Source organism: Lissotriton helveticus, chromosome 2_1, assembly GCF_964261635.1.
Source record: "Lissotriton helveticus chromosome 2_1, aLisHel1.1, whole genome shotgun sequence".
In the NCBI taxonomy this organism is placed as follows: Eukaryota; Metazoa; Chordata; class Amphibia; order Caudata; family Salamandridae; genus Lissotriton; species Lissotriton helveticus.
Genome location: NC_136059.1, coordinates 1,061,650,060 through 1,061,665,769, shown reverse-complemented (window position 1 = coordinate 1,061,665,769; position 15,710 = coordinate 1,061,650,060). Strand labels below are relative to the sequence as shown.

Genomic DNA, 15,710 nt, shown 5'->3' with positions numbered 1-15,710 from the left:
ACTTCATGGGCTGTGGGGCAATTGTTACGCCACTGATTGGAGTGGCCGGACAGGCATATGGGCTGACACTCTAGAGGGGAAATTAATTGAGAGTCTTCTCCCTTTCATGAGAGGTGGCGATTAGACCATAGCCCCTCCCTGGTGGTCATCATTCTGTTTTTTCCATAGGACAAACACGTGGGGTGTAATACCACTCCCTGGCAGGCAAGAACACGAGATAAGCACTGCTGGAAAAGGGAAGAGCCTCACCTTTCATCTGTGACCTTCCAAAATGGATTGTTGTTCTGGGATTGTGAGACTGCCTCTCCCTTTTTTATGTCTCCATATCAAAGAAAACGAAGTCAAACACAACATATGAGCAAGCAGTTGCTAATTCCAGAGATCACTAATATATCCCTTTGCTTACAGTAAGAATAGGCCTAGAGAGATAGATAATTTGCCACGGTTGAGTTGTTTATTGTTTATAGTCTGCTAGTAATGTTGGTTACTTTCCTTGTTGTATTTGTCTACTGATCACAGCACATCTGCTTCATAATAAACAATGATAGTTTCAATAAATGTATTGTAAACTTTCATCATGTCTTTCCTTTGTTTACTAAGGACATGCATGAGTGAGAGACTAAAGGTGATGACCTCTTTCCACAGTTCCCTTGGGAACTAGCGGTTCATGTTCTAGGTTTGCCAAAATCACATGCTACTCTAGGAAGGATAGGAGTTCAGGTGAGGCACTGTGAGCTAGCCCGGATTTGGGCTGCCAGGTACAAATGTTGTAGAGAGACACAGTCCCTACATTCTGATGACCTGTCACTCCAAGGCATGGTTCTGCTTATCAGTAGAATCCCTGCAACAAACACCTTGGGTAGTGGGCTGCCCTGTTCTGTCCCTCTCCCCCTTGATTACCCTTTAAATGAATAGTAAAAATCCTAGTGCACAACACTTTAAAAGCAACGCTCTTGAGGGGCAGAGGATAGCAGCACCAGTAGCTTGCAGGGCACAAGCAATGTCCTTCACAAGCACTGCAAGCACAATGATCCAATTCTTGCAGGTAAGAGACTGGTTACACTGTTGAGACCACTAGATTAGAATACGTGGTGTAAAAATACACAGTAGGCAAACTAATTGTTATGCAACTGATCTACAAATACACATTATATGTAAAAAAAAAAAAAACATAAGAAATGATAGATTCCCACCGTAAAGAGAATGCTCCAAAGGTAAGTACTGCAATGTACTGCTATGCTCTATGAAGAACATTACAGACCTGCCAACCTTTAAATAAATGTCATCATGTGATGAAGGTTGAAAAAGAAGGAAGGGAGCAGGGCCCTGGGGTTAATCAAATCCCTTTGAAGGTCTTTGTAAGCTCATGAACATGTAACACATTTACTGTACATGTCCTACTTTTTAGTAGGCCTGGAAAATGTTTTGAATTGACAGGTTGAAATGGCAATTTTAAAACTGCCCACCCAGGCTTCAGGGGTAGACCTGAAGACATTGTATAGTGGGTGGAACAATGAGCGTTGCATACCAGTGGTCCCATTTATTATACAGGTCCTAGGTACATTCAGTTCTGTTTACTAGGGACTTACAAGTAAATTTGACAATTAGGTATATGGCAAAATATGCGTTTAGGAGGGACTGCAAAGCATTTTACCACTGATTAGCAGGAGAAAAGTATGTAGAGTCTTATGGCCAACAAAAAATAGGTTTAGCATAAAATCTTGGAGAATGCCATACAAAAGATGGGAATTTCCAACACAAGGCACATAAGGAATTAAAGTGCAAACTCAGAAAACGTCTATGTTTACAATAAACAAACTCCAAAATCAGGAGTTTGTTTTTTAAAGCAAAAAGCTAATAGTGTACAAGTAGGGAGTTTTGTCCCTGCACGTTGTAGGCCATTATTTATTTTAACTGCTTGTGTCTGCCATAAATCATATATTGGTCACTGGCAATGAAAGATGATCACTCTAATCTCAATACAACAGATGATGTCACGGGGATCTGATGGCTCCTTGGCAGACAACTCACCAGGTCAAAGTTTACACTGGCAAAGCGACCACCAAAGTAAACCCAGCGCTTCCCCCAAATCTAAATATAGTGGTGAAACCACAATTTTAATAGGGCTGAAGCCCCTCTGTTTCATGGTGGGAAACAGACTCTGCTCCAAACTCTAAATTAGATCCTGTGTGTCACAAAGTCTCTAGTGGAAAGACCAATTTGTGGAGGTCTGGTGCACCACTGCAACACAGAAAGAACCTTGACTGAAGACAGTTAACTTTAATGACTAATGTAGGCGGAATATAACACCCTCAGTAAGTTTTTATTTACTCTTTGTCAAATTGTCACAAGTTTATTCCATTAGCATTAGCCACGTCAAGTGAGGGTAACATTTTATTAAATATTTTGTTCTCAGTGCTTTTGATGGATCGCAGAGAAGAACTAAGGCACCTTCAAAAGAGCACGAAGATAGAACTAACCAAGAAGTGGCTGCCTTTCACTCCCCTTTGACAGGTACTGGGCTCACAATCAGCATAAACACGCCCACCTACTGGCCTCAACCTCCAGATGACACAGAGGCAGCATAGCAACATCCACCTCACCTCCTGCACTCAACGGAGTTTAATTGATCACTGTGCAAAACACTAAATCAACGGGTCCTCTGAAGTATCTGTTTGAAGGAAACCTGATGTTGAAGCACTAAAAAAACAAACCAAGTATGCAAACAAATACACATTTATCTCATGTAAATCTTGAAATTGTATCATATGACCCACACAATTGCCTACACCTAATGTGTCTGAACCTTATTAAATGAAGGAGGAAGGGAGCACTCACATCCCAGCACTCAGTTTGCCCAGAGACATTATGGAAAATACAGTTCATGGTAACACGTACTTCAGTAAAAGTCATTCACTTTCACTATTGTTGGTGCAACCATGGTTGTGTATCCCTAGAAACGTGGTTCATGATTGTTTTCATTCTTCAGTAGAGAGTACGAAATTGTTTTAGAAGTGCTGGAGACGCTGCACAGTCTTCTTAGGTCTCTGTACCATCCACTGTGCACAAGTGCATCAACCAGAGCTTGTCAGCTCATCAGCTCACAGGAGCCTCATCAAACAAAGGAGGAAGGGAGCACACTGCCACACATCCCAGTACTCAGTAAACCTATCTGAACATGTTGTTGTTGTACTAGTGTGAGCCCTGCCATTAAGACTCTGCAAGACTTCATGTTTTCTCCTACTTGAACATGGCATTGTCACACAACAAGATCAATCAGTCATTTATAGAGCACGCTATCCACCTGTGAGGGTCTCAAGGGCCTGAGGGGGGGGGGGGGGTGCTACAGCTCGAACAGCCAGGTTCATGTTGGAGTATTGTGGTAATCAATTTAGGAGAAAACAAGCTTTGTGGCCTAATTATTTAGCCATCTGACTTTTGTGGAAATTGTTTAATAAATTATTTGTAGAGAGTATTCTTGTGAGGTACAGTTCCTAAAATAATCACAGCTATCAAACCTGGAGGATGTCCCAATCCGACAAAAACACGAATTAATTTCTTACTATTCAAAGTTGGGAAACGCAACATTCCTAATTATGGCAGAGCTTTCTCTTTCCATGAATACCAATATATTTCCAAAGATTTTTGTTTTCCCCTTTTTACATGTTGTGCCCCACCTAATTGCCCTCTCATTAGTCTAGTCTAAACCCAGCTGACCATGAAATGGGCTGTTGTAAACAATGAGCTTACCTGAACTTCCACAGACCCTATCTGAACCCTAATCTGACATCCTTTTCGCACTGGTGTTTTATATCTGGCTTGACAGCTCATCTGTCTGCAAGATGCATTGTTACTAATTCAAACTTTGTAGCACATCTTTCTCTTTTTATTATTAGCAGAACTAAAGAAAAAGCAAAACACAATTCTGATTTACATTGCACCTAATGTATTTTTCCTTGGTAATAGTATTTTCGATTTTCTCATAAAATACAATTGGAAATCCAGTCAAAATGTGTCATTTAATTTTATGTATATGTAATAAATGCATACATTGAAAAACAATAAAACATGGTACCTAAGTGGTACATTGAGGCTCATTACAGATCAGGGATAGAGCTAAAGGCTTGCAAGGGACACTTAGCAATCAACATGAAGCTTTGCACCGTTTGCTTAAAAATTTCTGAACAATTGATTTGCAAGCTTGTGCAGTCAAGAAGTACTTGACCGTCCTTTCATAGCGCCAATAATGCTAGACTTTGTGGGGTCGCCCTTCTTGTAGTCTAGACATTCCAGGGGAACCAAACAGAGGCATGCACTTGTCCCACCGTAAAGAGAATGCTCCAAAGGTAAGTACTGCAATGTACTGCTATGCTCTATGAAGAACATTACAGACCTGCCAACCTTTAAATAAATGTCATCATGTGATGAAGGTTGAAAAAGAAGGAAGGGAGCAGGGCCCTGGGGTTAATCAAATCCCTTTGAAGGTCTTTGTAAGCTCATGAACATGTAACACATTTACTGTACATGTCCTACTTTTTAGTAGGCCTGGAAAATGTTTTGAATTGACAGGTTGAAATGGCAATTTTAAAACTGCCCACCCAGGCTTCAGGGGTAGACCTGAAGACATTGTATAGTGGGTGGAACAATGAGCGTTGCATACCAGTGGTCCCATTTATTATACAGGTCCTAGGTACATTCAGTTCTGTTTACTAGGGACTTACAAGTAAATTTGACAATTAGGTATATGGCAAAATATGCGTTTAGGAGGGACTGCAAAGCATTTTACCACTGATTAGCAGGAGAAAAGTATGTAGAGTCTTATGGCCAACAAAAAATAGGTTTAGCATAAAATCTTGGAGAATGCCATACAAAAGATGGGAATTTCCAACACAAGGCACATAAGGAATTAAAGTGCAAACTCAGAAAACGTCTATGTTTACAATAAACAAACTCCAAAATCAGGAGTTTGTTTTTTAAAGCAAAAAGCTAATAGTGTACAAGTAGGGAGTTTTGTCCCTGCACGTTGTAGGCCATTATTTATTTTAACTGCTTGTGTCTGCCATAAATCATATATTGGTCACTGGCAATGAAAGATGATCACTCTAATCTCAATACAACAGATGATGTCACGGGGATCTGATGGCTCCTTGGCAGACAACTCACCAGGTCAAAGTTTACACTGGCAAAGCGACCACCAAAGTAAACCCAGCGCTTCCCCCAAATCTAAATATAGTGGTGAAACCACAATTTTAATAGGGCTGAAGCCCCTCTGTTTCATGGTGGGAAACAGACTCTGCTCCAAACTCTAAATTAGATCCTGTGTGTCACAAAGTCTCTAGTGGAAAGACCAATTTGTGGAGGTCTGGTGCACCACTGCAACACAGAAAGAACCTTGACTGAAGACAGTTAACTTTAATGACTAATGTAGGCGGAATATAACACCCTCAGTAAGTTTTTATTTACTCTTTGTCAAATTGTCACAAGTTTATTCCATTAGCATTAGCCACGTCAAGTGAGGGTAACATTTTATTAAATATTTTGTTCTCAGTGCTTTTGATGGATCGCAGAGAAGAACTAAGGCACCTTCAAAAGAGCACGAAGATAGAACTAACCAAGAAGTGGCTGCCTTTCACTCCCCTTTGACAGGTACTGGGCTCACAATCAGCATAAACACGCCCACCTACTGGCCTCAACCTCCAGATGACACAGAGGCAGCATAGCAACATCCACCTCACCTCCTGCACTCAACGGAGTTTAATTGATCACTGTGCAAAACACTAAATCAACGGGTCCTCTGAAGTATCTGTTTGAAGGAAACCTGATGTTGAAGCACTAAAAAAACAAACCAAGTATGCAAACAAATACACATTTATCTCATGTAAATCTTGAAATTGTATCATATGACCCACACAATTGCCTACACCTAATGTGTCTGAACCTTATTAAATGAAGGAGGAAGGGAGCACTCACATCCCAGCACTCAGTTTGCCCAGAGACATTATGGAAAATACAGTTCATGGTAACACGTACTTCAGTAAAAGTCATTCACTTTCACTATTGTTGGTGCAACCATGGTTGTGTATCCCTAGAAACGTGGTTCATGATTGTTTTCATTCTTCAGTAGAGAGTACGAAATTGTTTTAGAAGTGCTGGAGACGCTGCACAGTCTTCTTAGGTCTCTGTACCATCCACTGTGCACAAGTGCATCAACCAGAGCTTGTCAGCTCATCAGCTCACAGGAGCCTCATCAAACAAAGGAGGAAGGGAGCACACTGCCACACATCCCAGTACTCAGTAAACCTATCTGAACATGTTGTTGTTGTACTAGTGTGAGCCCTGCCATTAAGACTCTGCAAGACTTCATGTTTTCTCCTACTTGAACATGGCATTGTCACACAACAAGATCAATCAGTCATTTATAGAGCACGCTATCCACCTGTGAGGGTCTCAAGGGCCTGAGGGGGGGGGGGGGTGCTACAGCTCGAACAGCCAGGTTCATGTTGGAGTATTGTGGTAATCAATTTAGGAGAAAACAAGCTTTGTGGCCTAATTATTTAGCCATCTGACTTTTGTGGAAATTGTTTAATAAATTATTTGTAGAGAGTATTCTTGTGAGGTACAGTTCCTAAAATAATCACAGCTATCAAACCTGGAGGATGTCCCAATCCGACAAAAACACGAATTAATTTCTTACTATTCAAAGTTGGGAAACGCAACATTCCTAATTATGGCAGAGCTTTCTCTTTCCATGAATACCAATATATTTCCAAAGATTTTTGTTTTCCCCTTTTTACATGTTGTGCCCCACCTAATTGCCCTCTCATTAGTCTAGTCTAAACCCAGCTGACCATGAAATGGGCTGTTGTAAACAATGAGCTTACCTGAACTTCCACAGACCCTATCTGAACCCTAATCTGACATCCTTTTCGCACTGGTGTTTTATATCTGGCTTGACAGCTCATCTGTCTGCAAGATGCATTGTTACTAATTCAAACTTTGTAGCACATCTTTCTCTTTTTATTATTAGCAGAACTAAAGAAAAAGCAAAACACAATTCTGATTTACATTGCACCTAATGTATTTTTCCTTGGTAATAGTATTTTCGATTTTCTCATAAAATACAATTGGAAATCCAGTCAAAATGTGTCATTTAATTTTATGTATATGTAATAAATGCATACATTGAAAAACAATAAAACATGGTACCTAAGTGGTACATTGAGGCTCATTACAGATCAGGGATAGAGCTAAAGGCTTGCAAGGGACACTTAGCAATCAACATGAAGCTTTGCACCGTTTGCTTAAAAATTTCTGAACAATTGATTTGCAAGCTTGTGCAGTCAAGAAGTACTTGACCGTCCTTTCATAGCGCCAATAATGCTAGACTTTGTGGGGTCGCCCTTCTTGTAGTCTAGACATTCCAGGGGAACCAAACAGAGGCATGCACTTGTCTCGGGAGGAAGCAGCAGATCCAATGTTAATAAAAACGTGTCTGACAGCAACGCAATTTTGAAGGACGCGGAAGACAGGGACTCCAGTTACAGCGACTTAAGCGGTGTTCTTTAAAGCTTAGGAAGTGTATGCTAAGGACAACCACAGGTGTATGTTTATATTTTAAGGCGAGTACAATTTATATACATCTAAACAACTACGAAATTTCTATCAATATTATGTTTCCACCAGTTCTTGATTTGTAAAGAAAAAAAAAAAATACTGGTGGTCCAAAGTTTTACTGAGGTGGCCGCTGCCCGCTTACAGCTGGTCTGCCAAGAACAATCACTTGTCCTGCCCAGATCTACCACTGGCAAGACTATTCCCAGAACAGCAAAGCTTCACTAAAGTTTTCTGTGGAGAAAATCTGATCCCATTCCACCAGCAGCCCGAAATGTGGAATAACGTGTCTTGTTTAGCTGCAGAGTGTCATGTGGGGAAGTGCAATACATTACTGCCCTGCTCCATACTCCCCACAACATACTGAGAAGTCTGCCTGGGAGAACATACTAGAGCTGTGCAGGGTACTCAACTCCACAACTCACTCCTAGAACATCTTTCAGACATCTCCATGCTACTTCAAAAAATAATTACCTGTTGACAGAACCAGAATAATGCCCTGAAAAGGATGGCTCGATCAAAATGGTGAGTGAGCTCCAATATATGTCTACACTCTGCGTGCCGTTAAATGTAGATTAACTGAGTAGTTGCAGGGCATAATTATGAATTGGCCACATAAACCATTGTCTGCTGTTAAATCTGTACATTTAACAAAAAAATTGTTTCTAGCTCAAACAAATAAAATGTTACTAAAAACTTGGCAACGTGTTTTCACACACTGGAAGGCCATTCGCAAAGGTTGACTGACTGGTTATATTTCAGTTGCTGATTACTTTATTTGGTTTAAAACTAATGCTAAAGAGGTGACATTTGTAACCAGATAGTGTTACCATGTGTAAAAATGACAAAATAACGAAGTAATACTATCACACAATCTGCCACATTATCCCGCTTAATTTACCTTTTTTTGCAAAATAATTCGGTCCTCCTTGCCACATAGTTTGTTAATTCCTGCTGCATAATTCCAGTGGTCCTAAGTATAGGTAACCATGGATAGTGCAACCCTCTGGTGCTGGAGTTCAAAGTACATAAAGCACGTAGAAACCACCAGTCAGCGGCTCCATGGCGATCCACAAGCATCTTAAATAAGTAGATAAATAGCGTCACTGTGTCTTTAACAGAAGACAAGAGATACCAATGAAAGAACAAATCATCAGTCACAAAGTAAAAGCTTGCCCTTTCCCTTGGCTTACCACAGAAATAAAGGCCTCAAATAATGTCTTCTCTTTATTTCTTTCCAACTCCAGGAAGCTCATCAGGAATGTCTCTGTCTCCAAGATGTATTGGGCTGTACTGAATTCCATGGCTAAACTATGTGTGTGAAATTAGTGGGCTGAAAATATTTAGAGGGCCAGACTGAAAATAAATGCGCGCATCAGGAAAATGGATCAGAAAATACCTAATTTGGTGCAACTGCAGAAATATATAAAGATAAGTCAACCTCAATAGTCAAACGTAGTAATTATATCGTTTTCTTTTGTACCACAGGAATGTGTGATTTTTCTGGTCATCCAGCATAAAGGGAGTTATGAGACTCTGAAATTCAGGCCTTTCCAACAATACAAACCGACTAGAGCAGAAGCACACATGGCTGCAGGGTGGTGGCTAACACGCTATGCGACTAAACTGAATGACTGGAAGGATGCATCCAGGTTAGCAACTTGGTGCCTTTAAACCTCATTTTGGCAAAATCGTAAAACATAATGTTAATTTGTCTTGAAAACTTCATGGACCAGCCAAGAAGATGTGTAACATATGCTGGCTGTTCTTGGAACTCATTATCACACTTTTTTTCGTGTGAGCATATCACGACCAAAAAAGGGAAACCCTGGAATTTTAAAAATAGTGTTAGCCTTGTAAAATGTGGAAAAATTAAGGTGACCTCCTGCCACTGGCAGTCAGACAGCATCTAAGGATCATTCCCTTATTAGTTCAGCACGATGTCCACATCGTAAAATCCTATGGAGCAAGTGAACTAGGTGTGTGGAGCAAGACTTTGGCATACAATGGGACCATGATCACACACAGGCCAGGTGAAAAGGAGCAAGACTCACAAGGACCATCGAAGAATAAAACGCCTAAAGTGCTGGGAGGGAGCTAGTTAATGTGTGGGGGCATGTACGCATTTTTTTGGTACCTTATGCCCGTGTGGGTATTTATAAGGATGTTTGTGCAAGTGTGACAGTGAATGTGCCTGGTATGGTATCCCTCTGGTCTAGGAATGACTTCCCTATCTAAAACCTTGCCCCTGGCATCTTTAGGCCACCAGAGGGAATCTTTCTCCCTGCATGTGATTATTTTCAGTGGCATGATGTCGCCCACTCCTAGTGGTTTTTTGATTAAAAATGGTGACAACCTTGACATGAACACACTCACCCCTGGTGTAGGGCAGATCCGGGCATAATGCTATCTGTCCATGGCAATCAGTGGCACTATGGAACTCATCTTTGGCATAATGTTGGCTTAGAGATAATGATGGCTGTTCTTAGCATGTTACAGGCATCATTTGAATTGTAAGCCCACCCCAGTCATAATATAGGCCATTAATGGCATGTTGTGGAGTTCTTAACCATGATGGTTCCCAACAGGAGAGATTCTTGCCACAGAGTTGTCATCGTTAGCCTGAGCTTTATTATTTCACAACAACAGTGGTCCCATGCAAAGAGTAATATACTTAGAACAATAAATATAGACACAATCGATTCTATATTCAAAATGACATGTCCAGCCGGACAGAGGTCTCAGTCTTTACGTCAATCAAAAAATGCACGGAAAAGGATTCCTTCAACAGATCAACGTAGTGGGGCACAAGCCTGTACCCAGACACATACAGATCAATACAGTGAGGGAAACACAAGACAAAACAGGGCTTTTAAGGCAAAAGCTGCAGTTTTCTGGAGTATTACAAATGCACAGGAATTTTAAACTGACACCTTCACAAATATGTAGCATATGATTCAAGTTTTTTGCATAAGGTGCGTAAAGAGGTCGACGGCGTTGCACGGAAGTGAATCGAAGCCGACTAAACCGGTAATTCCTAAACCGCGTTTAGATGTACAAGTCGACGCGTATCTACTGAAATCCCGATTCGGGTTAATTACTAGACCGCCTGGCCAAGGCCAATACTGCAACTCTTGCTCCTATCCTGAGCAAACCGGGGTAGCCCCCTGTCGTGACCTGACAGATAGGATGACAGGACTGGAGACCAGAGGACACTAGGACCCTGTGGGTCATGAGGGAGGTGACCAGGTCACCGGACACCACATCCGGTCAGGGACAGGAAGGACGGCAGATTGAGCAGGACGAGCAACAGGACGGACGTACATGGGACCAGATCGCAGAATACCTAATAAACGAAGCATGCAATAACTAACCTGTGTCCTGAGTATATTGTGCTGTTTGGCGCCCACCTCAGAGAACACGACAACTGGCGACGAAGGTCAGAAACGAACTGACGCGTGGAACGCCGTGTGCCCGGGCTGGACAGCATCGAAGAAAACCAGGTGCCCACCCTGGAGGCACTAGGACGACGAGGGACGAAGTCAGGAAGTGACGCGGGTGCCCAACCCGACAAACAAGACAGCGTGGAGCCGATCGCGGTAAGAGCGCGACCATTACAAGTAAGGCGTAAGCTGAGCTCTTTGAATTTGACGCGCGAGCTCTCGCGAGAGCTCAGGACTCTCGGCGGCCATCTTTAAACCAGGCGGCCGGACCAATCAAGGCGCTGCATCAGCAGGGAGGCCATTTTAGGGTCAAGAAAGGCGAGACTTTCGATCGCGAAATCTCGCGAGAGCGACGGCAGCCATTTCGAGTGGGAAAACAAGAAAAAGGGCACCAGAAATAACAGGGCGGCCATCACAAGATCAGGCAAGAAAGGAGTAGATGAAATTAACAGAGACAATCAAAGAAGATAAAGAACAACAAAAGGAAGAAGAAGCAAAAAGAAAGAGACAGTAAAAAGAATAAAGAAAGAAAGACAAAGAAATACAAACAACAAGGAAAAGAGGCATAAAGACCACACAAAGGCAAAGAAAAGTAAAAAGAATGAGAGGATCAAATTAACAGAGACAATCAAAGAAGATAAAGAACAACAAAAGGAAGAAGAAGCAAAAAAAAAAGAAAGAGACAGTGAAAAGAATAAAGAAGGAAAAGACAGTGAAATACAAACAACAAGGAAAGAGGCATAAAGACCATACAAAGGCAACAAAGTGAAAGAAAAGAGGAACACAAAAAGGAAAGAAAACAAGAGGAAACAGAGAACATTGCACAAAGAAGCGACAGAACAAAAAAGAGAAAGAACATATAAAGACAAGAAGGCAAGGATGGCAGACCCAAAGCCCAGTGCACAATACAGGAGGCCACTGCCGTTCAACTTATCGGAGCCCCAAACAGGAATAAGGTGGGAGAAGTGGATCAGACGGTTTAAAAGATATATGGAGGCAACCGATGTGACAGAAGGAAAGAGATTAGGGTTACTGCTGAACTTAGCAGGGGATGACGTCGAAGAACTTCTAGTGACACTGCCAACTGAAGAAACAAAGTCATATGAGAAATTAAAGAAATGCCTAACGGCCAAATTTGACCCACAACAGAATATTGACTTTGAACGATATACATTTACCATTGCGTGTCAACAAGTCGACGAAACGCTAGACGACTTCGCGACAAGGCTAAGAAAACTGGTGACACATTATGAGTTCGACAAATTCGACAATGAGCAAGCAATAAGGCTACGGATCATAGAGGGCTGTCGTGACACAGGGTTCAGGGCAAGAATACTAAAAGAACCGACCTCACTGGAGAACATCCTGTCACTAGCGAGAGCAGAAGCGAGAGCAACGCAACATGCCAAAGAAATGGAAAGAGGAAAAAACGTTGAAATAGAAAGTGCACACCTCATGACAAACAAATACCGCACTGGCCGGTGGAAGAATGACTGGAGGGAACAAAAAGAGAGGAGACAACCTGAAGGAACATGCTACAGATGCGGAATGGAGTTTCCACACAGAGGCCCATGCCCAGCGTTTGCCAGACGTGTAAAAGATGCAATGGAAGAAATCACTACGCCAGTATGTGCCAAGGCGTACGATTCAGAGATGACAGAGGAACAACAGGCAGGCAACAAGAGTCGACAACAAGGCACGTCAGGTATGTCGACAGAGAAAGGAGAAGCTCATCACGAGGGTCAGGAGAAGAAGAGGAAGAAGAACAAGTGGAAAGACTATACCACATGTCGGAGGTTCACACAAAAGTGAGTGGGGAACACGAAAAAGGAGAATCAACGCACCGTACAGGCAGAAGCACCCAGGAAAAGATGGACTCGGCAAAGATAGGAGTAGGATCACATGAAGCGGAATTTATACTGGACAGTGGTGCAACATGCAATGTCATGTGTGCATCAGAATACGAGAAGATGGAAGCGAAGCCGACACTGAGAGTGTCCAGGTGAAGATCTACACCTGGGGTTCAAAGAAACAGGTAACAAACCGGGGAAAATTCACAGAGGAACTGAGGTACAAAGATCAAAAGAACAAAGAGGACATCCACGTGTTGAAAGGCGATGTCCCAGGACCATGCCTGCTGAGCAACAGCACCGCCCAAGCAATGGGACTCATAACTATGACATATGACAAGGAAAAAAGTAAAAGAGACACTGAGAGCAATAAAGGAGAAGACGCAGGGACCAGAGAAAGAGGAAGAGAACGGAAAAGAATCACTGAGAGAACAAACAAAACAAAGGGCAGACACAGAAAGAGAGGAGCCAACGGAGATAGTACCAGCTGGCCCACGACATTGGGCACACAGCAAGGAGCTAGAAACCGACGAAGAAAGGCTGGCAAGCGGAGAGCAAAAGGAAGACAACCAACAAACAGAAGCAAACGCAGATGGCAGAGAACGGCGACCAAAAGGAGAATGCAAGGGGACAAAGAGACTAAGTGATGAAACGCAGGAGTCAGGAAGAGACGGGTTGGCCAGACACATGGGGTCTCGGTGTCTCTCTCTCTCTATCTCTCTCTCTCTCTCTCTCTCTCTCTCTCTCTCTCTCTCACCCTCTCACCCTCTCACCCTCTCACCATGACAGACAGCATATGCTGTCAAGGGCTGAGGGGGCGAAAATGATCAGCAAAACTGTACCATGAACATTTGTTTGCAACACAGGGGGAGATGTCGTGACCTGACAGATAGGATGACAGGACTGGAGACTAGATGACACTAGGACCCTGTGGGTCATGAGGGAGGTGACGAGGTCACCGGACACCACATCCGGTCAGGGACAGGAAGGACGGCAGATTGAGCAGGACGAGCAACAGGACGGACGTAAATGGGACCAGATCGCAGAATACCTAATAAACGAAGCATGCTATAACTAACCTGTGTCCTGAGTATATTGTGCTGTTTGGCGCCCACCGCAGAGAACACGACACCCCCAACCCCCTCAGCAATAAAGGCTTTCAACCAATAGGCATTAATATAATGTCCTGATGATGGTCCCCATGACTCTGTAGTGGGACCGAAACGCCGTCGACCTCTTTACGCACCTTATGCAAAAAACTTGAATCATATGCTACATATTTGTGAAGGTGTCAGTTTAAAATTTCTGTGCATTTGTAATACTCCAGAAAACTGCAGCTTTTACCTTAAAGCCCTGTTTTGTCTTGTGTTTCCCTCACTGTATTGATCTGTATGTGTCTGGGTACAGGCTTGTGCCCCACTACGTTGATCTGTTGAAGGAATCCTTTTCCGTGCATTTTTTGATTGAAGTAAAGAATGAGACCTCTGTCCGGCTGGACATGTCATTTTGAATATAGAATCGATTGTGTCTATATTTATTGTTCTAAGTATATTACTCTTTGCAGGGACCACTGTTGTTTTGAAATAATATATCCCCCGAGGTCCTATGCTGATTTACTTGGGGTCCCCTTGTTGAATTTAATATAATATATCGTTAGCCTGAGCGGCACAATACTAGTCATCACTGGCATATTGAGGGTATTGCTCACATAATAAAGCCATTCCCAGACATAATGCTGACCCTCATATAATGTAAGTATTTATAGGCAAATTATGTGCATTGTTAGCACTGCAAAGCCTTCATGTGACTTTATGGGAGTTAGGGCATACCGTTGTCCAGTCTAACCGTATTGTGGGCTATCCCAAGGATATTGGTGAAAATATCTTGCATATAATGGCCATTCCTTTCATGTTAAAGTGATTCAAGGCTTTCATACGAAGGGGATTCAATCATCCCAGATGCCACAAACCTAAACTGGTTACAAACAGCATTGGCTACACACCACCCAAACAGCACTACCAATGACAACACACATACAGACAAACACACACAAAAGCAGAATATAAACCACACCTTCAATGTTGGTCAGCCAACTCAATTAGAGAATAAACTCTGGTCTGTGAATGACTTCTCGAGACTAGAGTGTGAATGTATTCCAACACCAACAACACTGTAAGCCAAAGTGTGGCATTGCAGCGCTACACAAATATCTGTAATATAACATAGCAGACTCTGTCTATGTGCTGCAGCACTTTAGGTGATTTTTTAGATGAATAATATATATTTACTTAAAATATTTACAAAAAAATGAAAAGCTGGCATTCTCGGGAGAAAACGGAGTTTCACGAAATTCTTAAAACTTTTTTGGGGGGGGGGAGTCTGGTGAGTACATTTATTCAAAATCAAAAACCTGAACTTGAAAGCAACAAGTGCGAATTTTCAGACACTGGCATACTAACGCTTGCAGACACATTTACTGCATTTCAATATGGATATTTAAAGCTCATGTCACATTTAATTGATAACGATGTCATACTCAGTTGTTTCATTGTTTCATTGGTGGCAGAGAGCATTTCCTGCTATTATTCAAGACTTGTGTGGATTTATATTAATAATTTTTATTTTTATTATATTATCCCTACTTTTGTCTTTGGCCTCCTCCTGTAAGCTTGGTGTAACCTGTCTGCTGTCTGAACTTGTAAGGTCTCAGTGACCAGAGTGGCAGCGTTGCCATATGACCCTGCAAAAGCTCTCCTGTCTACTGCCTGAGACTGTGAGATGTGTGTAACTTTTTAGTTTTCCCACC

At 42.2% G+C, this 15,710-nt stretch overlaps 1 protein-coding gene across 1 annotated transcript in view; it reads right to left on the bottom strand.

Moving 5' to 3' along the window:
* PRUNE2 (prune homolog 2 with BCH domain) overlaps positions 1-15,710 on the bottom strand; it is a 1,307,647-nt gene that overhangs the window by 1,256,994 nt on the left and 34,943 nt on the right. The gene's annotated exons all lie outside the window — the stretch shown is intronic.